At 39.1% G+C, this 27,204-nt stretch overlaps 1 protein-coding gene across 4 annotated transcripts in view; it reads right to left on the reverse strand.

Moving 5' to 3' along the window:
- The window catches only part of TBL1XR1 (TBL1X/Y related 1), a 103,817-nt gene that overhangs the window by 22,696 nt on the left and 53,917 nt on the right, over positions 1-27,204 (reverse strand). For 2 of the 4 annotated variants that reach the window (XM_079315509.1, XM_079315511.1), the window contains exon 3: positions 13,134-13,201. The exons of the other annotated variants lie outside the window; for them this stretch is intronic. The gene's annotated coding sequence lies outside the window, so the exon portion shown is untranslated. The remainder of the gene's footprint in view (positions 1-13,133; positions 13,202-27,204) is intronic. 4 annotated transcript variants of the gene reach the window in all.

The following is a 27,204-nucleotide window of genomic DNA, read 5'->3' on the forward strand; positions in this document are numbered from 1 at the left end:
AAGAGACAAAAATAAGAATAAGTTAACATGTAATTCCTAGCAGTCTTAAGATTTTTAGCCTAATTTGCACAGGGACCATTAAAAATACCTTAAAATATTTGCAGCTTTATGTCCCAAACCTATTCTAAAAATGTGATGAAATCCTTAAGGCCCTTTTTTATTTTTTTTTCTTGCCCTTAGGAACATTCCAGGTCTTCCTCAAAACATTCTGTGCAATCACAAAGTATGATGCACCCACACTGCTGTTTTAGATCCAATTATGCTTTTAAAGGAAATCTCTCCCACTTGCCTCTCCTTTTGTTTTGCAGCCTGGAGCAGGCACAGTGCATGTGAAGCAGATTCCTCACTGGTAAAACCAGGATTAAATAAATAAATAAAATACCCCATGACAGGTTAAAAAAAAAAAAGGATGGGCAGAGAGCTTACAAATGATGCCCAAATTGCTCATGGGACCACACCAGGATCAATATTCCCTGCCCAAAAGAAATTCCATTTCAGCAGGCCCCTTCCCAGGTTTTATTTCCCTTCCCAGAGGATGGACCTGTGGTTTGTAACACACTGCTCAGTCAGAATCAACACAACATCCCAATATCCCAGGTCATTTTTAATGCTGCTACAGAAAGTCCCTCAAGTCCCAAAATTTATCAGACATAACACACATCAGCTATTAAAAAAAAACAAAAAAACCAAAAAAAAAACAAAAAAAAACCAAAAAAAAAACCCAGAGATGCTGTCCTTGAGATTCACTCAGGAACAGGTCAGGAGCAGACCAGACCCACACCTGTGCTTTGAACAAACTGACCCACTCATTCCATGCCAGGAATCACACAACAATTCATTTTTCCAAAGGAAACAAGGTTTCTTACCCCAGAGACAACACCAACTCTGGCTTTGCCCCCAGCCTGGCAGAAGTGTGTCTGTGTTTCAGGTCTCACCCTTGCACCTCTGTCACTTGAGGACCATTCACACTAAAATTCCCAACTAAAATCCATTAAAAAGCAGCTCAAATTTCACTCTCACCAACACCAGATCTGCAGGCTAATCAGTGCCCAAAATGCAAACCTGGTTGTGTTTCTGACAAATCATTATTCCACTCCACGTGTTTGTGGCAGCTTTGTGGTGGCTCATGCCAAATGTGGGGAACAGATGCCACCCGATATGGCTCCTGGCCTAATGGGTTTTTTGGTTCTTTAGGGGTTTTTTTCAGACAAACCTGAACTGGCAGAGAAAGTTTATACATCAGATTACTACTGGGTATCTCTTAATCACCATTTGATAATGTATACTGGAGTTATACTACAATTAGAGTTATTGTATCATCAAATAACAGCCTAAGAAAGGGATATTTCTGCAGCTGTAGGCGGGCTCAAACATTCCCAATAGGTAGGATAACAGGAAAACCTGTCAGGCTGCTGTGAATAATAATTCCCCAAAAACATTCCAATCATTAGTTTGATACCAAACATGATATGTTAAAGGGAGCAGCTAATGCTCTGGGTAGCTCTGAAGAATGCTTAATGTTCAGACATAAACAGACTGCTACATTTATCCATGGAAAACAGAAGTCTGGCTAAAGAAACAATAAATCCCCTGCAACAGAAATATTGCCATTAGAGATTTCATTTTTAACTCTTTTGTAAGAAATCTTTTTGTAAGAAATCCGGACAAATATTTTGCTAGCATATGTGCACAAAATAGATATTTTATCAATTCTTACTTTCTTGTTTTTAATGGCCATGATAATCAAAATAAAAAGAGCAAAGGGTGCTGTTTCAATCCAGCCACTCAGACCTGGCAAACTCCTGCTTGTGTGAGGTTGCAGCAGGATTTCATTCATATACCAAAGGCACCACAGGTTACAGAACTGGAGATTTAAACCACAAAACACTGTTCCTTATGGCTGATGTTCTACTAAAGCTTTTGCCAAATGCTCTGCCCCAAAACAAGAGGGCCCCCATCCCCAATGGCTGATGAAATTCCTAAGTTTACATCCAAAGAAGAGTTCTGCAGAGCCCTTTAAGAAATGTTTTATAAAGGAAAACTTGTAAAATGATTTAGTGGTTCCTTTATATCAAGCATGCAGCCTATAACTTGTGTTGTGCATCCTTTTGTGTAAGAATTTATTAGATTCATTTATTAAATTTTGATCAAAAACCATTGTCACACTCTAAAAAGAAAAAAAAAAGGTTGACTTTTCTTCAAGTGTACCAATTCCTTTTTGCTCTTTTACATCTTCACTTGAGTGATGGGGGCCAATGTTGTATTGGGCACAGTACAACTGAACCCTTAGTAAAGTTTTCCTATTATCTGATGATCTGCAGTTAGGAATTCTAACATTCTGAATTAAAAGAAAAACATTTTTTTCAAGTTAAATGCCCAAATGTTTTCTGTAATATCTCAAAATAGCATTTTCATTTTCTGTTTTTTTATCTGTGCCTCTAAATTGCTACTAGCTAAATGCCCTTTTGTTTAAGATTTAATATTGTGTGCACTTGCATTAAAATTATCTGTAATTCTATTTTATGAACCTTCTTACTGATTTCTCATATCATCAGGCTTTGCTAATTTTCCTTCCAGTAATTTAAACCAAGAGATGCTTCTCAATTGTTTAACTCTGTTGCTTTGCTTTTAACCTCAGGGATACAGCTTAATTTCTGAACACTAAAAAAATAACTTTTCCTTTCCTCATCTGAATTGCCTTCCTTAGCTCAGGCAATAAATATTTGTATTCTGTACTTCAGCTTTAGTGACCTAATTTATGGCAACAGTCTCTGCCTTTTCATGCCAATTTGAGAGTATGAAGAATACAAGATGACAAAGCCAGTCTGAAATCTTCTGAAGAAAAAGAATTACAACCCTGAAAGGGAAGAGAAGGAAAAAAAATAAAAACCAAACAAAACCCACAACAAAACACAAAAACCTTGGCTAAAAGTAAGTTACTGTCTACTTATCTGAAAAATGCAGCCCAGTCCTGAGTACAGTTACAAAATATGCTGCAGATGAAGCCCATTTGTTGATTTTGCCTAGAGCAAAGCAGTATTTAATTACTGAACTCTGAATCTCCTCCCCAAAGTCATATGCTGTGTGAGCCAGGGGGTTGGAATTCCGGATGTTACAGCACAGACACAGCGACAGCAGATGCACTGCTGCATCTCCACGGCTGTGGCTACAAGGCTGAAAAGCTTCTGTGCTTTCTAGAGCTGAGAATACATCTTCCTGGACAGCTATAGGGCATCTTGCAGTGATTCTTGGCAGCCACATTTTGTAAATCCCGGGCTGACCAAAGATACAGGGATATTTCTGGTATTGACACTTTATTCAACACTATGTTACTAAAACTTTTTTTTTCTTTTCATTATGACAATGCAACACCAGAAAAAAAATTATGTTTGGGGAAGATTTTTCTCCTTATTTCCTGTGTCAGAATAGTAAAGACATATTGTTTATTAGTATTTCAAAGACTTTTCAATTCTCTGGTTAACAATGAAAGTAGACACAGATGGACTACAGGATCTCCAGAGGTCCCTTCCAGTGCCAATCATTCTGTGATTCTGTGACATCTCTTTAAAGGCACAACTCTCCTGCATGACAATTACAACCTTGTTGAAATGGAGTTAATCCTGATACATCCTTCTGCAGATACAAATATGTGCCTTTATAATTTAAAGGCCAAACTCAGCTGCTCAGAATATGTAGTAAAACCTCCAGAAGTAACTCTTGCCTCATTTTTGATCACTTCATGAAAGCCACCCCTCCCTGACTCGCCACAAGAACCCAAACCCAAATATCTTGTTTAGTGAAGGATTTTTAATCACAGACCTTAGGCTCCCTGATGGAGACAAACTGGGATTAAATGAAAACTGTCCAGACATAGCAGTTCAAAGATTAAAACACTAGCCTCTGTCAATATTTAAGTAATTATCAGAACACAACAGGAAATATATCTAAACATTATGAAATGCTCCTTGATCAATTGTCTAATCCAAACTAAAAGCATTTTTAGGAAGGAAGAACCTGTGGCTTGATGGGATGACCTTCAGGGTTAGACTGTCCTACCCACAAACAGCTGGACAGATGATTAGGGCAGCAGAACTGGAAATGTGGCATTTGCAAAACTGATTAGAAAATGATTGGTCCTGATTGATGCCCAGAATTAGCAGAATCACCTGAGGGAGCACTAGTATGGGCTTGGCCAGTATGAAATACTTCAAGATAACCTGCAAGGTCCAAATTCCAGGCTCTGTGTGCTAAAAATATCTCTGTAATGGAGAGGGAAGCACCAGACAAATGCTTGGCAATCCTCCAGGGAGAGACATCTGTCCATCTGTCCCTCAAAAGGGGCATCTCAGGAACAGTGGTAACACCAAACAAGCTCTGCAGCTTCCATTCTTAGGCCATTAGAAGGATGTCCCTTTAGACAGAGTCACAGTCCTTCAGGGGTACCTAATTCCAATAAATAAAGACTTCTGCAATCAAACTTTTAGACCCTGTCTCAAGAAGGCTTTGTGAAATTGTTCAACGGCTTTACTCAGTGCTAAAATAGCTGCCTGCTAATGCTGCCTGGATCTAGACACAGAACAGCTGCTGGAAGCAAGTCCAAGAAAGGTGAAAACTGGAAAAAGCCTTTTCTGCAACACTGTTTAAAATCCTCTATATGCCTTTTTTAGCATGCACCTGGTTTTAAGTATGCAACTGTATGGCTGCTGATCTCCTGTGCAGCATTAAAAGCCTTTGCAAGAAATTAATTATGGATGAATGTGGGAGCACACCCATTAAACCTCACTTGGATCAAACTGTGTAAAAATTCTGAGAAAATAACAGATTGAGAAGAGCCCTTGAGTGAGTCAAAATGAGCCCTGTCAAGAGCTTCTGCTGAGACTAAGGTGGGGAGGGGCAAGGTCCAAAAATGCTTTTCTATTTGTGAACACCACCACTGAAAATAAACACAACTCCTGTGGTTCAATCTTTCTGATCGAGAACCTGTAGGAATTAACAGTTAAACAGGGTTAAAAATCTCCATACTGTGCTAAGTTTCTGTTCTCACTTATTTTCACTGCTAGAAAACCCACTAAATAATGTGGCCTGTAACTCTGATCAGGAACATTCCATTTCTTCCAATATGTTCTTCCTGATGTTCCCACAATAGATCATTCAGGGCTCTAAGGGACTGTGTCAATTGAATTGAATGATGTGGTCGCCTGCTGGTACATAAATGCAAAAGCAAAGCTGAGGGGGTTTATTTTCAAAACAGGAGACATTGATCCTGTGACAATGTTCCATTACCCTGACTTTATTTCTATTACAGACAGTGATTACATCTACATCAATTGCTTGAGCTGATGGATACTGGTGCACTAACAGTGACACAGTTTTTCACTAGGCTGCTGCTGGATGCTGCTGGCTTACAAAACAAGACTCATTCTCCAACTAATGCTACTTATTTCTCCATGGAAAATTGCTGAAGTTTAGGCAGACTTTCGTAATTAGGCAGTTCTCAGCTGTCTGTGGTTTTTTGGGGGGGTTTTGTGTGTTCTGTAAATCTTATTGTGGAATGGTGATTAGTGACTGTATAGCCTGGCACGGATTCTATTTGTTATGATTAAAATATTTACATTGCTACCTGCTGGCAATAAAACAGCAGATGTAGTTCCCAGAAGCAGCTGTGGGAAGGTATTATTGCATTCCTACAAATGCAGCCCTATCCTGACTGGGGATTTTTTATACAGCTGTATGGGTTCCTCTTCCCTTTTCCTGCAGTGTCACCCTGTTGCAGCTTCTGCCCCCTGCTCTTGCTATCTTTCCCAGGCTGGTGATCCATCTTCCAGCTTTCATCTCTTACCTGACATCTGATCTCAAAAGCCTGTGGTCACACATTTGCCCTGGTTTTCACCTCCTCACCGTGCACTGTTACACACATTCTGCACTCCTAAGCCCATCTCTCCATCTGCTCTCCAGAGCATTCATCTGTACCTCCTTCAGTCACTCCTTTTCCATCTCCTCCTCTCATTAATATTCCATTACAACACAAGTTGCTAACATATTGCACGAATAAATTCTATTGGTTGAAAAAACCCATTAAATTCAGCATCAACAACGGTGTTTTCTAGTCCAAGCAAACCTTGTTCATTTTATTTGTCCTTGTTTGTTTAGCCTGGTGCCCTGAGTCATGTCCTGAACGGCCTGCAGGAGAGAGGCCTTTGTCTGAGGCTCTTCAGTGTATTTACCAGAATGGGTTCCCTCACTCTTGATAAAGAAGTCTTTTTAACGTTGCCATAACAACAAGAATTGGAGGTGATTGGAGTGACAGAGAAACCAGCACAGCAGTGCCCTGAGCTCCCAGCACCTGAGCAGGTGCAGACTGGGACCAGAGCAGGGGTCTCTGCCCCAGCTGGTGCCCACCTCCTTGTTCAGGTCAATTCAGACTGCACAGCCAGACTGCACAACCAACAGCTAAATAAAGACTCCAAATTGTGCTCTGTGCTGTGAGTGCAAGGCTGAGCCTGCAGGGATCCAAGCAGTTCTGAGAGCAGTGAATTCTGCTAGAGTCCAAGTTTGGAAACACTCAATGGTGGCCACTCCTGCCTGATTGTGTTGGAAGAGGCGTTTTTGCAAAACACTGTATTTTTGGTTTTTATTGAGTTTTGGGTTTAGTAAGGTTATCATTACTTGGGTAACTACACTAAATTTCTGTAGGTCTTTGGGTACTGGTTCCTCTTTTCTAGTGAGCAACCAAATTAAAACCAAAAACCAAACATACATCAGTCTGGACACATGAACATGACCTTTTCCAACAAAAGATCCACCCACTCATTTACCCTGCTCATGTCTGAGTCTGAACAATCTCATCTTGGCTTTTAAGCATCTACAAAGTTATTTTCAAATGCAGGTATTATTTTCAGTATAAGTTGACACAACTACTCCATAAATAATATTGACCACATAAATGGAGCAGGAGAAGCATTTCCTGGAGTGGAAGGATACTCTGTGTGTCTGTGAGCATTTTTCCTGGCCCCTACATTATTTTGGAAAAGATCAGGGATTATCAGGCACAGTACAGCTTCAGCAGTGTTAAGGATATAAACATATGAAAAAGAGAGAGGCAGTAACGAGGTGCTCAGTGCACAGAACAGGTCTTGAAGAGCCTTTGATCCACTCTAAAAGCAAATAAACCCAGTTTATTTCCCCATTGTTAAGCCTAGTCTTTTATGCCTTTCCCATGAGAAAATAAGTTTTGGAATTATGTACTCTGGCAGAATCTAGTTTGGGAATAAATAATTTTACTGAAATTCCTTTGTGATGCATAAAAGCTGCCAATTCTTTTCCTGAGGCAGATGTCTTGTTGAACAGTAACAGCTCTGAGTCCCGGGTTTCTGAAAAATTAAGGATGAAACACAAAACCCCTATGAGGGAATACCATAATGGGGTGAAAAACGAAAAACATCCAACCTAACAACCCCACAGGATATAGAGAAGATCCTTTAGTTACAATTTATTGAAATTTCAAGTCAAGAAAATATGAACTGCTAACAAGGAAAGAGAATTTCCAGCTTTAGTGGCCATTAATCACAGAACAGCTACATCAGAACCTGCTCCTTACTGAAGGAGAGGCCAGATTTCTTTATCTGTTTTTTAAATTTGGGATGAAGAAAAAGAGGAGCATGCCCTTTGAACGAGGAAAACAATTAATTAGTTATACTAACAATGCAGGGGTTTGTTGTGGATTTTTTTAACAAAAGCCTTGAATACCTCAGACTTCTTAGGACAAGGTCAGTATTAGTCACGACCTGTGGATTAATGGTAAACAGATAGATTGGCACTTGTGAACATTAATAGCAGAAATACACTGCAATTTAAACAAGCTTTTCTCCATTTACCCAGATATCAGACATACTAAAAAAAATCTAATGCAGTTGGCCAGCAGAATTTCACCTCAAGAGATTTAGAGACGTGTAACTCACAACTGACTACAGCATTATGCATGAATGGAGTTCTAAAGAAAGCTTAAGAAAGTTTACCCTCAGATTAAAAACTCAACTCTCTGCTTTGCCCAAGCAGTTTCACATCCACCTCTGTTCACCAAAGCAGCCTGAAATGAGCCTGTGGGAATCTGCAGGTAAATAACCATTCTGAGTGCAGGATCTTGAAAAAAGCGGAAACTCCCCTGACCGCTTTTTGCAAAACCAAAAGTTACAGATAACGTTTTTCTGCAATTGGGCACATGAATGCAAACCCAGAATACCTGTGAATCTCCATGAGCTGAGTCTACTCCCACACTCCTGCACTATCCCTGACCTGCTGGTTGCTAATCTGCAAAAAATGCCTCCTTTCCTCATCCTGCTCCACCAATGCCACCTACAACACCATCTTACTCTTAAATAAAAGCAAAAGCAACACCAGAATTAAGACGTGCAAACCACAGCTCTGAGTCTTTAAGAAGCCATCTTAGAACTACAGCACATTTTTGTTCAGGAATAATCAAACTGCAGTGTCTGAGGACAAAATAGAAAAATCATTTACCAGTGTAAACAACATCAGGTGCAAAAGGGCTATATGAAACCATCTAGGGTTTTTTTTTTTTTTTCCAATTAGCAGGGGGAAAAAAAAATCAGATATTCCTCATTTAAGGAAAAAAAATAATTACTAATTAAAACAAATTTAACACTTACAAATTTATTTCAGAAACATTTATTTGGATCAGAAACCACCTGTATCCACTCTGCCACCTCAAGATTTAATTCCAAGTGAACTTTGAAGTTAGGTAGCTAAACTTTCCAGAAGCACCTAAATCACTCAGATGCCATATCAGAATTATTTCTAACAAAGAACAGGATGTGAAATTCTTGCCTTTTGTGGCTATTTCCTACCAAGACCCATCTCTCAAAAGCCATGCAAGAAATTAAGAAGCAAACATTGTCTGACAAACATTACTTTTGGTATTCAAAGAGGCAAAGCTCTTATTTGTTAAACTTCTATCAAATATTACAGAACGGGTTTAATACCCATGATCTCAGCCCTGCTACAGACTCTGGGCACGGCCACTCAGAGTGTCTGCAGCTGCAGACAGCACTGATTCACTGTCCCAGGCAGTGACACAGCATCACCACTGTACTCATCCTATCTTCCATTTGCAACTGAAAATATCAGGAATGTCAGACCAATGTAAAAATTCCCATTTCTTCTTTCACTGCTCTGTATGCCAGTCTGCAGTTCTGCTGTGAATTATCACAAAAGAACAGAGGAATAAAGCAACAGCAGCTCCAGCAGCATCTCCATGCTGGAGAGGCTCAGAAAGAGGAGTGAGCTCCTGAGACAGCTCTGGAAAAGGTGACCCAGAGGTGGAAGGGTGGGACATTAGGGCAGAGTGCTGCTTTACTTTTACAAAATGAAAGATTGGGCATCCCTGGGCCACCATTCTGTTATGATGGCTCCTTCAGGGCTGTCACTGCCTCCTGCAAAGGGCTCAGGGACAGTGGGGTGACAGCCAAGGGACCCCAGTGCAGTCCCACTGTGAGGCTGCCCAACACCAGACCTGGTGGGCACAGGCAGCTCTGACAAACACTCACCCCAGGAACTCTGCAACAAGGGACAGACTGTTTTCCAAGCCTGCAAGTGTTTCTTCCTTTAATTTATACAATTTTCAGTTTCTGCTACAGGAACCACCCTCAAAGCAGACATTCCATATCTGTGCCATACCTCAAATCTGAGGGTGGAAGTTTCCATGAGAAAAACCTGTACTGTCTAGGTATTAGTGCTGTGTATTTTGGCAGAGACATCTCCATCTATATTAGCTATACCCAAAGTTCAATAAGAAGTTGTATTGATTTTTCCCTTCAAGCATATATATATTTGATGAAAAACTCACTCATGCCTCCAAAAGTTGTCTAGACATTAAGATGATCCCCCTTCTGCCTTCAGCATCTGCTTTTTTTTTTTTGCCAAAATGAAACTGTACCAAGGGTCTTTTGACAGAATATTAAGAATAGCATGTATGCTGAGGTGATATGCCTATAATACATGGAAAAGGCACATGACAATGTCAGTGTCATCAGCCTCCTTGACCAGATTTTCTATACCCTGCAATATACCTTTTTTTTTTAAGCTGGGAACTGTTCCAATATCTGAATCATCAAGAGAAGTCTTGTCTTTTATAGAAAGCCCTGAAAAACAAAAACAAGCTTCTTTCCTTGCCTGTAGAAATTGGAATATTTTGCCTAACTCAAATTATCCCACACTAAGGACAACTTTGGATAAGTGCCAAGTTCTGATATTTCATCAGTGCTTAAGTCTAAAGGCATATTTATACTACTGCAAAGGAAAAATTCCCAGAGATTGGATGATTGTGCCTGCCATAACACAGCCCCAGACGGCTCCTACACATTGCAAAGTCACCTGCATCTCTAGAAGTGATTGCATTGTTGATCTTAGAAGATTAAAGCAGCATACCAAATGTTCCTCTTGCTAATTTGGCACTCTACAGAAGGTCTAACTGGTAAAAGGAGCCTGAACACACCTGTAGAAGAATATATAATGACATTCAAAAAATACATTTAAAAGCAGTTTAAAAAACCACTATTTTGCTTTTCTGTATAGCACATGGGATATAAAAATGCTATACTAAAGCAGCCTGTGGTATATAAAGTTTTTGTTTTGTGAAGTAATCATCCTCCCAAGCTGTATGCAAAAACCTGCCTGAGTGCCTATACCCACACATAAAAACCTTGAAATTTAAAGCAGTTGGCTTTGTACAGTAGAAGCAGGAGAGTGAGTCTGCTGCAGAAACTCTTATCAAATGGGCTGAAAGTCACAAGGGATCCAATTAAGATAAAAAGTTCAAACCCAGGACATTTCCTCTCCTTTCTGACTGCTCAGGCCAACATCAGACATCTGTTCTCACTAATTTTTTAATTAATCCCTTTTGAAGCAAACTATTCAAAACCTGACAATGCCTCATCTGTCCGATAAGGACCCCCCTCTAGCAGAAGGTGCTATTTTGAATTAAAATGCTCCTGCACTGATGCAGTTGGAAACACAACCATAGCTTTGTGTAGAAAAAAACCCAGTTTTTTGCTGAGTCAAGCTAAAACATTAGCAGAGATGGAAATACACCCTGCCTTGTAACTGCAGGCCACTATTACACAGGCAGCTGCACTGAAATGGGCTGCAGCTTGTCCCACAAGTGACCTCTACTCTGCTTTTTGCAGAATTAGCCAGTCACAGTAACTGCTTCTGCTAGTTCAGAGTCAAACAAATTAGACAGGATGGCTTTTCACAAAAAGAAACTCACCTTCTCTGGTTGTCTTTACCTTGCCTCAAACAGATTCTATGCACGTAAAATTCTGCTCACCCATTTCCAGTAATGGGAGCATTATTTGAAAATAAAGAGATGACAGAGAGGAAGAAGTCCATGACTTCTCCAGATGACATTATACTTTAATAAGCACTGCACAAATTGCTCACAACATTTTGAAAAATTTTCAGTTATTTCTCAGACTCCAAAGAGCTCCCATCATCTTTCTTTTCTTACAATATTTATAAAGCTATGATGTTTTTACTTTGCAGAATTGCCATTTAACATTCTTGAGTGATGCTACTCAAACCTTCCCAAAGCCATTTCTCTCCTGTAAATCTGAAAGCCCATTTTCTGCCACTCCAAGAGCTAGAAACTCCAAATTAAGCCTACATGCAGGAGTGGTGCATGCTCTAGGCATTATGGACTTACAGAACTGGAAATCACACACTGTGAGCAGTGCCATGCCCTTTTATTTTAGATAAACCAACCTAATGCAATGGCAGAAGGGAAAATGGCTTCAGTCTTTATTCACTCACAACTTCCAACACCTTTTGCTTTCTTCATTTATCAGTCCAGAGACTTCTCAAGCAAGGACACCCCTCTCCTCAGTATCTCCCAACACACAAAGATTTTATTTGTTTCCAAGCTTGACTAGAAAATCCCATTGAGAAGTTCTTGTGCACCCCACCTCGTTTTAGCAAAGTGCACATGGATACAGATCAATCCAGAAGAATATTTAAACTTATTCCAGCCCCACTGCCTTCAACTGCTTAAGTGATGTGCTGGAGCAGAGCCAGCACAACACTACCCTGCAAAGCCACAAAGAACATCAGCAATATCCTCCTCTACCTTGTGGGGGTCTACTGGAAAGGTAAGGCTTGTTAAAACAAATTCCCTGTCTTTGAGTGCCCTCTAATGACCTAAGCACACCAAGAGAGATTGCCAAAAAATTTATGGGATTGTGAATAAAAAAAAAATAAATAAATAAATAAAAAAAAGGAGGGGTTGCTGGGGAAAGAAGACATCTGCTACACCCACAAGACATTTGTTAAATTATGGTATACATTAAAAATTCTACAGATACAAATGTGGTCTCAGTTGTCTCCTGCTGAAAGAACAAATGCTCAATTGTGCTCCTGCACAATGCCTGAGCATGGCTGCTGGTGGCCTGGTGCACAAGGAATTTTCCCTTTCTAAGAATAAGCACAGGTAATCTCATCTCCCTTGTAACTCTATCCATGGAGAAGAGATAAGAAAATACATTTAAGGAAAGTTTCCAAACTCAAAAGAAATGATACAGGGCTTGCAGTTATGTACATTTAAAGAAAACAACTGCAAAATCATGACTGTACATCACATTTAAGCAGACACTAATAACAGCACAGGTCTGGATATTTACCCTCTGAAACACACACTTGTATTTTCCTTTAGGAAGACAAGACTTGAGCACTTGAAAAAAAAACCAAACTATAATGAAAAACAGTAATTTTTCATCCTTTTTTAAGAACTGATTCACACCAAGGCATTAGCGACTCCACACTTGAAGTAGACAATAGAGTTTTTACAATGTGTTTTGACAAAAGGTCTGTTTGTTAATAATTTCCATACTGTGAATTGATGTGTTATATCATAACTCTCAACAGAACGAACACAGATTTACATGAGACACTAACAGCTCCAAAAGGAGCTGTTAAAGACCATTGAATAAAAGAACACTTAATGTAAGGATTCAGTGCAGAAACTGATACCTAACAAATACTGTAAATGCACGCAATACTAAATTGTACCAAACTACAGTCCACTTTTATGACAAATAAATAGATAAATCATTGAGTGTCCTTACCAGAACTACTCTCTGAAACCCCACAAAATTGTGATGTGGCAGCAGTACAGCCCTTGGTTTTACACCACCTGTAACACAAACCATATTATGATAGTTTCTATCAATATTTATTTTAAAGGATGAAAAAAGGATAAAAGCTATTTTTCTACCAGTCTTTTTACTGAAAGAATTAAAATAACATTCAGTTTCCTACTGATAACAATATATGCTTTGTTAAGAAAATAAACAAAAATTAGAGACCTTGATTATTTACATGGAATTTATTTAAAAAACAAATTACAATCAGTTTCAACTCTATCCCCTTCTCACACTTATAGTTGAAAGTAAATCCCCACTACAGAACATCACATTAGCTTCAAAGAAATTTCTGTTCTTTTTGTCTGTCCACATGGACAATGGGGAACTTTGAGACTCCAGAAGAAGTTTACAAAGGGGTAAGGATTGCTGCAAGAGATATTGCAGTGTTAACCAATACATACTAAAAGGATTCAATAGGAAGAGAAAAACTATGATCAAACCATCCAGTGTTTTCAAGTGACCACTCAGGAGCTGAATTTCACACCAATAAATTATGAAGAGTGAGTTATATGAACAATCCTTAAAATACCTTGATGAAGTTAATTTCTACAGCAAACTTCCAAATGTAAACAGTCCCTAGGAATACATGACACACCTGTGATCAGAATAATTACTGATCCTGTATTTGTGCAACATGGTGATTCCTACCACCAATATTCATTACAGATTAAATCATTAGAAAGTGATCTTATGTAAACTAAGGGATTAAGGAGAAGGTTTGAAGGCAGAAGCACAGGGCACCACAAGAGAATCCACATGTCAAAAAAATGCTGTTTGAAGCAGGATGCACCCAATAGTAAAACAGCTTACTCTGGGCCCTGGAAGAGGATTTGGAAAAGAACAAACAAGTGTCTAAGTACTAAACTCCTTTGACAAAGGGCCACAAAACACACTACAAATAACACTAAAACTTCCCAAGCACTTCCTCAATACTAGAATTAAAACCAAGGAAGGCACAACATGCCTTAAACAGGCCTTAACATTTCAGACTTTCCATCCCCCTAAAAGCAGCCACTGACCTCTAAGAAACCCTCTGCTATTTAGTCTGCTGCTGAGCTCAGTAAAATTTGAATGTGTTTTTTCCTTTTTTGATTGGGGAACTACAGGATATTTTGGTCAGCAATCATTTTCCGTGTTTAAATTCAAGAGAATCAAGTAAACTTCTTTCACTCCTGAAAAGTCTCCAGCAGCCAAATGGACAATAATTTCCAAAACCATGATACCAGCACCCTGGACTGGAAAAGTGTCCTGGTCCTCCCTGTAACACAGTAGTTCACAAGAACTAAGTGAAAAGGTCCTGACCCTCCATTAATGTAATTTTAATTCTCAGCTAGGCTATTATGAACTGCTTTGATCATTTCTACAAACCTAACTGTATATGCCAGTTGCATTTCTAAAATTTAATTTGGAAAAAATAATCAGAAGCAAAGTTTAAAAAGCTTATAAAATTTTAACTCCAAGTGCAAAAGGTCATTAAAAGGGGATGTTGATCCTGCTGGTTGAACAAACAAGACAGAGCAGTAAGTTTCAACTTTTATGCTTTGAACCTTGTACACTTGATGTTTACATTAAGGATTTTTCATTCATTTGGAACAAACTCTGCTCAAGTAAATAACCAAAATTACCCCCAAATTGATGCCAAACAAGAGAAAGAACCTGGAGGCCCTACAGGAGAGCAGAGAACCACCATACCCTGAACAGAAGCTGCTTTAAGAGGAATTTTCCCCAGAGAGCACATACAGGAAACACAAAACACACTGAGAAATTCACTGCATGAATTTCCCTACAACAGCAGAAACCTGGTCACAGTTACCTCAGCCATGGCATGGCTCAGGGAACAGCAAGAATTAAATTAATGGCCTAACCTCACAGGGCTTTTAGGAATGAATAAGCAACAAAAGTAATTTCTCAGAGAGATCCTGATAGTCAGCTACTTCTGCAGGTACTTGCAGCTTGTAACAGGACCATCAGAAAATCCTTTAAATTATATTTTTAACCTGTTTCAAATTAATAAAGCAGAGTAAAAATTATTGCATGTGCTGCAGAGACAAATTACTGAAAGACTATGGTGTTTTTTTTTTAATGTATGTTAGTGATGTGAATAGAATTTGTGGCAAAAAACCCTTCACATACAGTGAAGGATGTAGGATAAAAACATCACATTTAATTATATTTCTGTCAAGAGACATGATGAAATGAAACACATCTCAGGGTGCTGAACTATAATCCCAGGGCATAATTTCCCTTACTATATCTACTCTTCAGCTGTGAATTGCTTCATAGTTAGTTATTTAGTATATTATTTTTATTTTTCTTTCTTGCAAGATGCCTATCTACATGTATTTCAGAAATCCGAAGAGAATCAAACTGTAAACCCACAGTCTCAATATAGAAAAAAAAAAAATAAAAAAAAAAAAGCTGAACAAGAGAGGAAGGAGTAAAGAAATTTCCCAGCCTCAGGGAGAGGACTAGAACAGAAAACACAGCAAAAATGTGCAGGGTTTTGAGAACCCAACATTTTACGTGATGCTAACAGGCAAGCTTAACAACTGTGTCTGTTACTAAAATGCTCACACTCCATAAGAATTTGTGCATCGTGAGCATGAAATCTTTCCCTCTGCAGCTTAAAATATCTATGCATTTAAAAACCGTCTGCAAAAATAGACATATACTTCCCCACTGCAAAATTAATGAGAGAGCAGGAATTTCATCTCACTGCCACCAATACGTGTGATGATGCCACATGTAAACACATTGCACTTGTTTTGGCACTGCAGAGCAACAGAAATGGCAAATTTAAAAAGATTCTGTGAAAATGTCACAGTTTTGAAGCAGCTGATTAATACCAGTGAAGGTGGAGGATGGGCATGCTGGATTAACCTGCCACTAGAGAGTGCTCCTCCATCAGCAGGGAGCCCATTCACCCCTTCCACTGGTGGGGTTTTTTTCCCCAACAATTTTGATTTTTCTTCTCTTCCATTTTGTTTCAACAAAATCCCTACTGCTGTTAGATTGGGACTTGGGTCTCAATTTTTCAATTCAAAAAAATGGTAAAAATATTAAAAAGGGTTTGTCTTTTCCAACAAACACATAATTATTTTTTTTTAATGACTGACTAGGGTTTTGCTTGTTTTTCTTTTAAATCATATGTAGCTAGAGAAGACAAGACAAAAAAAACCCCTATATGTTCATGAAAAATACTGATGTGCATTTTATAAATGGAATGTGGCCCATCAGGGAGAGAGGAATTATCCACTTTTAGGAAGTATTGTTTACGGCTGTCTTCCCACTAGACCACCTGTTAATAATATTTGATGCTGTTTTGTTTCTGTGCAACGAGTATGACTATAAATGAGATATTTGATCTGCTCACTACAACTTATTCCCTCTAATGCCTCTATTTCAAAGACCATCCAACCAACAAATGACACCAGCCTCAAGGCAATGTCCCAAGTGAATGTGCATGTTTGCTTCTCTTTCTTATCCACTGTCATTTCCATAATTCATCCTCTTAACGATTTACAAAGTGCAGGGGATATTTCCAGACTACATCAATGGTACTCAAAAAGCCTTATAGCTGACTGACTGCCAAGGGCACATGAAGGAATCAAGAAGTATGTACAACTATTTTGGAAACAAGATGCTAAAATTCTCCTATTTGACAGATTTTCCAATTTTTTGGCCTGATGGTAATGCACACTACTTGGCTTAAAGTGTTTAAGTTTTACAAGGATATATTTATTGAAAAAAAATCAAACACAGGAATCATTTTTACAAAACTGGAAGGCAGAAGTATTTAGTTTTTAAAGACTGACTCCAATAGTACTGTTTCATGACTGATGCTGCAAATATTACAGCCACTATTTTGCACACTCATTAAAGATGATGTCTGGAGCTTACAGCTCTTTTTCCAAAAACACCCTTCAAAATGTAAGCCACACAAAAGCACTGTAAAGCTAGTCATCATTCCCATTCCTGAAAACTTCACCATTTTAGAATTTGATAAATAAATATATTTTTCTTTTCCTTTTTGCCCTTGCCACTCCACCCAATCTCTAGCAGCTTTATTTTATGCCATCACCCAGTATCAGTGTCAGCACTCGGAGCAGAAGGCTGCTCTGCACTTCGTGCCTGCCTCTGAATTCATGACCAGAGATTCACCCTCACCATGCACAGAAAAGGAGCAGCCTTCATCCTTCCATTTACCCCCATTAAGTCAGTGCCATCATGTTCTCCCAGGAGAAAAGTGCAAGAGCTGGAACACCACAAGCGACAGCAGCCAAGGACACTCAGAAATGAGCTCTGCCCTTGCTGCTGCTGGGCTGTGAAAAGGAAAGCTCCAAACTGCTGGAGTCTCAGACACCACGGAGCTGGGATGGAGCACATACCTCAAATGGCTGGAATTTGCTTGGAAGTGCACGTAAAAAAAGTGGGATTTGGTCCTAAACTGGACCAAAAGCAGGTTGTATCATAATTATGTCATATCTAATTAAATAGAGACTTGCCAGCATAGATACAAATGTCACTTGGCATCCACAGTGGCTCTCAAACCTGCAGCTGGAACACAACTCAGGACAGAGAAGTGTAAAAAAGCTGAATAGCCTGATTGCTAGAATGTAGATTTTTCTTTGTTTTCTAGTGTTATATTAACACCTTACTCTGGGGAACAATAGGTTCTTGGATTTCAGAGATCCAATTCAATTGGTACATGGACTTACCACACTGATGGCTCTTGCACTCTGCCAGGAGACTCGAGGTAAATTCTTGGCTCAGATTTGTAGTGAAAATAAACAGGCAGCATTCATCTAGTCACCTTTGATCCATAAATTACAATTAACCCCCCCAAATCTTAGCTTAAAAAGTGTCAGCCCAAAAGATTGTGACTAGTAAAAAGGAGGTGCCTGACAAAGTCTTAAATGCAGCTCTTGTAACCTGCCTCTCATGTACTCACAGAAAATCATCTTGGGACAGATATATTCACAAAATCAACTGAACAACTCAAACCAGACCACAGAGCAGTCCTGCTCTGTGGAAAAGATTCTGACAGGGAAATAAAAGTCTATTTTTCTTCAATTTTGCAAGCATTGCAGCTGTGTAGTGCTTAATAATTTAGTTTATTAAAGGCAACAACTGTCAAAACTATACAAACTAATTTGTGCTGCAGCAATTTTACATTATTGGAATCTTGTTATAATCTGAGTAAGGCACACGATCGTGTTCTAACCATGCCTATAATTGGGTTCTTGGCTCCACAGGCCTAAAGACAGTAATCCAAAACATCTTCCAATTATGCTGAAAAATATGCATGTTTGTGGGAAGCTACATTACTTAATTTTCAGACTCAATGGGCCTTTAATAATATGAGAGGGAGGACAAAAAATGTTTGCAGAAGGACATTTATTTGTGGTGCTACTCAGAAAATTGTGTGTTCGTGTAGGAAAACGCCACCTCAAAACCTATAAACACCAAAGCAACAGCAGCAAGATACTAATGGAACATAAACTAAAATAAAAACAGTAAAAAATCCATTCAGATGGAAGACTGTATTCCCAGTCTGTACATCCAAACCAAACCAGGATCCCAGCTATTAAAAAAGCCCATACTTCAAAACTCATGTGTGTGAGAGTCACTCGTGAACTTTACTTGTTTTCTTCCAACACACAACTATTGCTCCTGCTCCAACCCTTCACAGGGCAGATGTGAAGCTCCTTGAATTTACTGGAAGATCAGAAGCAGCTCAAGACACAAGAACCTTGCACAGGAACCATTACTTCATATTCCCAGTGTCTGACAGACACTTCCAATGCACTACCAGGACTGACAGGTAATTTTTAAGATGCCTGAAGTGTTGTGACCTGCTATATTATTTGACAAACATGGTTTACAATTTTTAATACAAAAGGTTAGCAAGTAAATATTACAAGGGCAAGCAGGGTTGCCCAGGTGCAGGTGTGTTTTTTACAGAGAAAACACTGAACCTGCCACAGAACCTTTTAGGCTCTGAATCATCAAGTCCAACCTACAACCTAACACCATGTCAACACATGAAACACAAGAGAATTTCTGAAAAAAAGTATTAAGAGTTTGTTTGGTTTTTTTTATTGCTGGATAATAACAAAGTGTCTATAAATCTTGGCAGATTAAGACTGCACCTTGTGATGGGTTCTCATTATTACATGAGAATCAACAGGACTATATTGAATATTGCCTGCCATAAGCATACACACAGAGAAAAGATTCCCTGAGTCACAGGGAACTGAAAATAAAAACATGTACTGTCACACAAAAAGAGTCAGAAAAATACACAGGGACAAAATCTTCAAAACAACCCTGACAGTCACTTCCAACACCTCACTCTGAAATTAGAGAAATCAAACTTCATGTGTCCTGTAGAGTTTAAATGTGTACCTGATTTACCCCCACACGAGTGCATTACTGGGGTCAGCTCTGTCCTTTGGGCTGGACAAACACTGCCAGCTCCATTTTATCAATGGACAACAACCTCAAGCACTTCTTGAAATGGTCTGAATCCCAAGTGATGCCTGAATCACCAACCCTCCCCAGCTGAGATCCCTGCATATGTGACTCAGGATTTTAGGGATTGGTTCTCTGCCCAGAGCTGCCCTCTGCACAGCAAAGTCATAAGAGCCAGGAAAAAAAAAAAACACCACTCAAAAAAAAAAAAAAAAAAAACCCAACAAAAAAACAAACAAAAAAACCCAAAAAAACCCCCAAAAAACCAAAAAAACAAAAATACCCAAAAAAGCAAACAAACAAACAAAGGCACTTTGAAATTGCAATCCCTGGATATCTTTAAGAAAATGGAAGGAGGTGGCTTGCTCCATGGCATCTGTCTATCCACAGCTGCTTGTTTCACAACAGTGACACTGAACTATGCTGAACACAGACACAGCTTTGGGGACACCAAATACCAAAGAGCTCAGCACCTTTGGAAAGGCACAGAAGATAAAAGCCCCACACATTGGGGCTGTCATCTATCACCAATGCCATGCCCTGCAACAAGAAAAGAGCTGCAGCCCCCACCCAGCCTCTGCAGGGCAGGGCATTAAAGGGCAGTATCTGCTTGTTTTCACACATTTGCTGCTAAAATGGGCTTTTCCTCACACCTGCACCAAATGCTGCAAAGACCTTGATGCAGAAGATGCAGCCTGTGGTTGGAGAAAGTACAGGTGCTTCCACTAACAGGTGAGCTCCACAAGTAACTGCAGCAGGGTTTTAATCCAGCAACAGGAAACACTTTCTAGGACACAGCTTAAACCTCAGGACAGTAGCTAAGTGAGTAATGCAAACTCTAGAGATGGTGGGAAGCAATTCTTGTTCCCTGTGAGTTGAGAATTCACACAAGAGGGATGAGATGCAAAGACAACACACACAAATTCCACAGCTAACAGTCAAGGCTCAGATACCACAGCACTGCTCTATGGAGTTTGGTGGAATACATTTAAAAATGTTTGGATATGTGACAAAACAGATTTAAAAATATCAGGTATATACGAAGTACAATGAATCTCTCACATAGTCTTCCTTCCAATTCAATTAAGAATTCATTAAAAGGACAAGTATCACACATGCTTATCAATTTACAGATGAATGTGTGTGAGAGGGAAGGCAGCAGACAGGAGGAATAGATAAATTAGATAGATAAATTCAACCCCTCAGTTTGTCCCATCAGAGCAAACAAAAACATCACATCTCTTTGGTATAGTAACACACATGCTGGGAGAAGCAATGAGCACTTGAATCCATGTTTTATTCTGATCCCAAAGGACCAAGCTGCCCATGAGATGCTCCTTCCTATTTTATACCTCTTCAATTTTTCTTTGAGCTACACACTCAATGGAAACAAAAAAAACAACTAAAAACTGCTGTGCTATACTTTAAACACAGGAAAACTCAGAGGCATGATGCTGATTTAGGACTCACAAATGCAGCTGAGATGTAGACAGTGCATCACTGATTTTCCTCTCAGGCCTTCACTTCCCTCAGTGGTTGTGTTTTATTGCTTTTGAAACTGTCATCCTCAAAAAGTGGGTTTGAAGAACATACCAACTTTGCTATCAAGCTTTTGATTGCAAAGCCTGAGTGGTACTGAAGCAAAAGTTTCAGAATTAAACATATACGCAAAGAAGGATACACAGCATGGATGAATAATGCATGCCTATAAATAAGCAGAAAAATAGACTTAAAATATCCACATAACTATTAATTAGTTATTAATATTAGATCACTGGTCTATTTCCTTTCAAATTAGCCACCCACTAGCAAAATGTCAATTGCAAAACAAGAGACTATATTTATAGTACAACCTACTTTGAGTTTTGAGTGACATGTCAGCCACTGCTCAATTACAATACCCCTATTGTGTGCATTCCCAAATTAATACCTAACTTTCATTACAGGCAACTATATGTGCAAAAGCCATGCTAGATTTTAACAGCCTTTATTACATCACATAAGCTGGTGCAAACATTTTTCCATCTAGAAATCTATGCAAAATAAAAAGAAGTAGAGTTAAGCAATGCACTGGAATGAAGCTGGGTGGGACACTGGACACAGTGATCCTAGAAGCAGTGAGTGTCCAGGAGATGGTGGTAAGAAATTCCTGGATCTGATTTTATTAATTTCCAGAGAAAGACTAGCTTTGATTGCTGGTACCACAAGCAGTGCACTGTGAGATGCAGTACAACATACTGCTCCATGTTTAGACTGGATTTAAATGGAAGAGACACCAACAAAATGGGAAAACCCCAAACTCCTCTGGCAAAAGTTGGGACTCAGGAGGAGGAGAATTATGGTTTTAAAAAATATTGGCCTGTTGCACTGAGTTTTCTTCTGGTTTAGGTTTTGTGATTTGCCCTGAAAACAGTTCTCTGCCTTTTATCTCTCCAGATGCCTGACACTATCTGCAGAGGAGCAGAAAAAAGAGCATCCTGCAGAGGAAGCTCAGTGAAGATGGAAAGCTGGCAGGAAAAACCCTGCCAGCACACACTCAACTGCCTCAAGCCTTCTGCTGAGAGAGGAGCAGGTATTGTTTCAGGTATGTCTGCCATGGACAGAACACAGAAATGGAGACAGAATTACATAGAAACAGCTCTTGAAACAAACTTAGGACTGAGGAACACCATTCCATCAACAACAGGATCTGTATTCATGTTTCAGTGGATAATCCATTTTCACTTGTACAGCAGAATAATTTGGAATATTCAGAAATGCTGGAAAGAGATTTGAAGAGAAACACAGATATTGCTGGTCAGCTTTTCTCTTGGTATAAAATCACATCACTTCCCATCAGCTTGCAAGAGCACACTCCTAATAATGTCATTTACAGAACTTCCTTCTACAGCTAGCTCTTTGAATCTTGAAGAAAATTTTAAAATTCATCCTCTTAGCCTTAAGATTTACACAAAACCAGGAGGCCTGTGCCAGCTGTTTAATTTCTCATGTATTTATGCATACCAAAGTACTTGTACAAAGAAATCAATTGTAGCTGTAACTAATATTGCACGTTGCCAATTCACCTTTAAATCCAAGGAGAGTAAAGAGAATCCTGAGTTAAGATCATCATTTGCTGTCTGGGAACAGGATTGTCTATGGTTTTCCATTTCCTAAATTTTATTTTTATCATAGAATTCACCCTAACACAATAACTATTTAAAAAAATCAGAAGAAAAAAAGTCAGGAGAAGGAAAAAAACTCTGCAAGAAACAAATACAAAGCAAGCTGGGATCCAAAGTCACTTTAATTACGTGGGCTACTTTTATATCCATTGTACACCTTATTTTTTCTAATAAGTACCACACTTGTAAGCAAAAAAGCTGCAAGGTACTTGAAAAGAAGGTAAAAAAGAAGACACAAACATGGCTTCATCCATCCCCTGATAGGTTTTTTCTTTATATATACTAAAAGTATTTAAACCTTAAGGGGATAATTTTTAAAATGTTCAGGATTATTACTTGACCAGCTTAGTAAGAGTCTCTATTATGAGCAAATTTCACTCAAGCAACAGCTGTAGGAATCCACATGTCTTACAGTTATGAATAAACACTGGAGCCCAGCAATCAATAAGCAGTTTTGCCTCTGTAGCTGTCACACCACAACCACCCTCACACCACCTGTTTTATAACCAGCACCAAGTCAAGACCTAGTCCACATCTTCTGATTTTTCTCTTATTCCAAATCATTTTACTTACAACACTCATATTAAAGCTTGCTAACACTATCAGCAGTAGGAAAACATTTTCTGTTACACTTACCTTAGGTAAAATTAGCTTTGCAGAGGGAAGGGCATTTGACAATTTTTTATTGTTTCATTTAATCATTAATAGAAAGATGGATAGAATTTAGAGGTTTGGGTATGGTTATGGAGATGAAGTGGCTTTATAGTAAGTCCTGCCTTATAGACATAATTTAAAAAATCCACACCAAAAATGTTTTCAAATCACAAGAAAAAAAAAAAAAAAATCAAGCAAACAATGGACACTTTACCCCTTTTGCTGACAGATGAGCACCCTTTTGTAAATGGTGTATTTTCAGACTATTGTATATCCCACGGGTTCTGTGACTGCAGAGGGGACGAGTTTCCACCAGACAAACCACAGGCTCCAGTCAGCCTAAGGTGATCTCCTGGTAAGAGGATTCTCCCTCCAACATGCCACAGAAGCTGCCTTTCCGCTGAATTGAACCTAATTAATTGAAATTATTGTCACTGGCTATCCTGTTATATAACCACAGGAACAATAAATCCTTTGCCATCATGCTCTTCACCTGAACTGCAGCTGAGAAAGGAGCAAAATGCAGTGACCTGAGCACCACAGCAAGGAAAGCAGACAGGGTTATTCATGAACACACCCTGGGCAACACCCAGGGCAAACAGGGGCTGCAGAGGCACCAGGATGAGCCCTGTCAACTGATCATGGACTTGAACTTCAGCTCCTTACTCTGCTAGAAAAGCTACTCAAAATATACTGGAAATGTTATTTTGTGCCTCAGGTCATGCAAACTGGTCTGTGTGTTCAGCATAGAAACACTTGGATGGGAAGAGGCTCACTGGTGATATGCCACAAGATACAGTACTGAAAAACAAAAATAGCTCATTTTGTCACAAAGAAAACTCAGAGCACTTGCAAGTAGTTAAAGGTTTGTAGGGCTTTCTAGGCCTGTTGTACTTCAGGTTTATACATATATACTATAATTTTAGAAATGCTTTGAAAAGTTAATAGCAGATCTGGTTTTGTTCCCTTTTATATTGAGATGCAAACTGTTTAAGCATTAACTAACCTTCATAATGCAATTAAAACCTGACCCATTTTCTGGACACAACGACCTGCATTTTTCACAGCACAGCCCTATGTAATCAAATTCATCTCTATTTACACTGCCCCTCAATTCCATTTGCAGTTCTGAAATCTGAGGAAAAACAAAACAAAACAAAGCTACCAGAAATCAGTGCTTGGGAAGAAAACAAGCAGGTACCTGCAGAGGAGGGGTGGCCATCCCCTCAGCTGTGATTCCATGACTTGTAGAGAAGAAAAAGTCAAACTAGTCTATGTGCAAAGTTTTTATCACTGTTCTGCACTCTAAAGCAGACAGCAAGCAAATTACAAGGCTGCAAATCCAGGATTATATAAAACCAAAAAACCTCTGGCAGTCATCATCTTTACTACTGAGTATAAATCACAAAATACACTGATATGAACCCTTGTAAAATCTCTGATGTGGTTTTATACACACTTGGATAAAACAGAGTGGTACAAAAACATCTACAAAATACACAGACAATTAAAAAGCAACACATGCAAGGGATCATAGGGACTGTAATAGTTTCCCTTAAAATGTTGCTGTTCTACTTGAGGCACATATCTCTTTGCTCAAGGAACTTTTACAACTAAAACCAGACATAATGAACACTTATTATGGCCATTTATTTGAATAACAGCATCATCCAAAAGATCCCTTTCTGAGATGGGGCCCCCATTGTGCTAAGGTTGCATAAACACATAGGACTTCGTTCCTGTGCTGAAGAGATGTAATCTCACCAGACAAGGTCAATAAACACCACCAAAGGTCAACAACAAAGTCTCTTGTCCAGGACTTTTGTTATTTTGTTTTAATGTATATTCCTTAGACCATCTGCTACTCTCTCTTATGGACCAAGGTCCTCCAGAGAGTCAGTATCACTGCTGCTGCCAGGTTTGTACACCCATTAAAAAAAACCAAAATCCAAAACAAAAAATTCCTCTTCTGTGGGAGACAAAATACACTGAAGAGTTTTCAGTGATAATGGAAATGCTGAGATATAACACAGCTTTTCTAGACACTCCTGAAAGTGCCAGTTGTTACTGAGTTAAGACAAATACAATGTTGATTAATGTAATCTTTATCTAAATTCAGTAACTTCTCTGGCCAGTGGAATGAAATATTTGTAGTACCAAACAAGGATTAAAGGCTAGCCCCTGGTTTATTTCAAAACAAAGCTAGATAAAGAGCTATGTAACAAGTCTAATTGTGTCTGGAAAAAACAAACAATAAAGAGCTACTAGAGAGAGGATGTGATTCTCCTATTTTCTACCCATACAGAAGCAGATCCTGCAGGCAGGTCCCTGCTCAGCCCAGTGAGCCCAGCACAACCAGGCACTGAGCTACACAGAGCTCAGCAAGCAGGGAAGTGCTTTGCAGGAACAGGCTGAGAGAGGGAAGGTAAAAACATCACAGGAAAAGGCACTTTTTTCTGTTCTTGGCTCTGGCTGTTGGGCTGAGTTAGGCAATGCTTTATTAAACAGCTGAAGCTCTAGAAATTTGCAGCCATTACCCTAGTGTGAGGAAAAATGTTACACTGGCATTTCTGCCTGGCTACGATTCTTTCTTCACTCGGCAAATATTTAGTAGATTTAAGGTTCCAAAAACAAATTATTTTTTTCCTAGGTGTTACTGAAACAATCCATACAGCTCACTTAGATTTGGTCTGAAGTGATAAATAAATGCATTTCCTACAGTGAAGTCCACACTTTACAGATCCTACAATCCTCCTGTGCAAAGATAAAATGAGACAAGGAAAAAGAAGCAAAACCCCTACTTCAAAATACTGCGTTCTGGAGGATTTTATGGTATTCACACAATAGAAAAAAATAGTTCCCCTCCCCCTTTTCACTATATTCTTTTTCATTTAACCCAAGATGTCTGTTGCAAATCCTCCTAGGAATTCATAGCAAGTTTGGGAACGCTTTGCTTTTCGACAAATCCTCTATGCTTAAGGAATGCAAGTGTTTCCTTCACCCAATTCTTCAACTAAGCTTCCTAATTATAGCTCTCTTACAGGATTTCAACATATGCTGGCAGAGGCACTGTGTATCACACTGAATTTCAAGCTGAGGTAGCCACAAAACTGCTCTTCAAACGCTCCAAAACCACGCACAGGGTAAGACTGCACTGTCATTTCTCAACCCTGATACAGAGTGCAGTGAGCTGCTTGTGGAAATCAGACACAGCATCATCTTCCCAATTGTCCTAAGTGCTACTCTGCTCCCATAAACCATCCAAGGGAGGGCTGTGACTTCACCCACTTCTCACCCTCTAGGCCATTTTTCAGTTGACCTCTTGGTGATTTTCATGGGTGTAGCCAGAGAGATGTGTGAGGCAAGGCTGGATTTATTTTAAATAAATAATTTCTCTGACATGAATCAATTTTCCAGTGGAAGACTGCTGTGGATATAGCACTACAAATACACAAATGCCATGCTGCCAGGGTAAGAGAATAAAGAAGGAAGTGTGTTTACCCCAAGCTCCTCTCCCTACAAACCACTGGAGATTTTTCACCAGATGAGCTACAAGTCACAAAAACATGCAGAACAATTGACTTCACTTAAGCTGCAACGCTTTTTTCTTCAAAAGCAAGCATAGAGGTTCCTAACTTATGAGTCCTGCATAGTTAACATCTTTTTAAGTTGATGTCACCCATCACAGCTGTAACTTGGCA

The sequence above is a fragment of the Erithacus rubecula genome (assembly GCF_903797595.1).
Source record: "Erithacus rubecula genome assembly, chromosome: 11".
Classification (NCBI taxonomy): Eukaryota; Metazoa; Chordata; class Aves; order Passeriformes; family Muscicapidae; genus Erithacus; species Erithacus rubecula.